The 639-nt window shown below is 52.1% G+C and overlaps 1 protein-coding gene across 3 annotated transcripts in view; it reads left to right on the top strand.

Moving 5' to 3' along the window:
• The first annotated feature begins 126 nt into the window (after positions 1–126).
• The window catches only part of HIVEP3 (human immunodeficiency virus type I enhancer binding protein 3), a 318219-nt gene continuing 317706 nt past the window's right edge, over positions 127–639 (top strand). For 2 of the 3 annotated variants that reach the window (XM_015563171.1, XM_015563170.1), the window contains exon 1: positions 127–391. The gene's annotated coding sequence lies outside the window, so the exon portion shown is untranslated. The remainder of the gene's footprint in view (positions 392–639) is intronic. The other variant, XM_015563169.1, reaches the window with a different exon arrangement.

The raw sequence follows: 639 nt of genomic DNA, 5'->3' as shown, positions 1-639 counted from the left end.
GAATTCGAGAGGGATGCTACTGTTTGGGTCTCTGATGGTGATTTATATTTATTCAGAGGAATAACAGAGGGTGGATCTGTTCCCGGCGCGAGCATGCTCACAACCAGCCGTCTCTCCCATTATCCAACTGCCTAGTTCGGTGCTTCAATGTACATGCATATTCCGTGTGCATATGTGTGTGTACCGACACGCACGCATGCCTGTGTGGGCAGATGTGTGCACAGGTTCTGCTTTCAGGACAATTCTTTCAATGAGGTCTTTACCCCTTACTTGAAACAGGTGTTCATGAAAAAAATGCACACAATCCTGACTGACCGGAATAATTCCTGAAGAAGGGGCTGGATCCGTGGGTCAGAGAACACAGGACCAGTTTGCCATCCCAAGGCCCAAGGTAGGGGACTCTGGATTTTTATTCTGCGGATGGATTCCTTGTGTTTGATTGTATTTGTTGTGGTTTTGCCTGCGGCCGCCCTGGAAAATGAAATAGCGAGTTGCGATTCCATTTTGTCATTGCATTTCTTGGGCATGGTGTCCGGGGTGCTCAGGTGCCAGGGCCGGCTTGGTGGGTGGTCGCACAGCCTGCGGTGCCCTCCGTGGGCTGAGCCGGCTGCTTGGCCTGGTGCTGGGGGAGCGAGGGAG

Source organism: Myotis davidii, unplaced genomic scaffold (genome assembly GCF_000327345.1).
Source record: "Myotis davidii unplaced genomic scaffold, ASM32734v1 scaffold458, whole genome shotgun sequence".
NCBI classification, from domain to species: domain Eukaryota; kingdom Metazoa; phylum Chordata; class Mammalia; order Chiroptera; family Vespertilionidae; genus Myotis; species Myotis davidii.
Note: the sequence above shows the minus strand (reverse complement) of the source record. Positions and strands in the feature narration are given on the sequence as shown.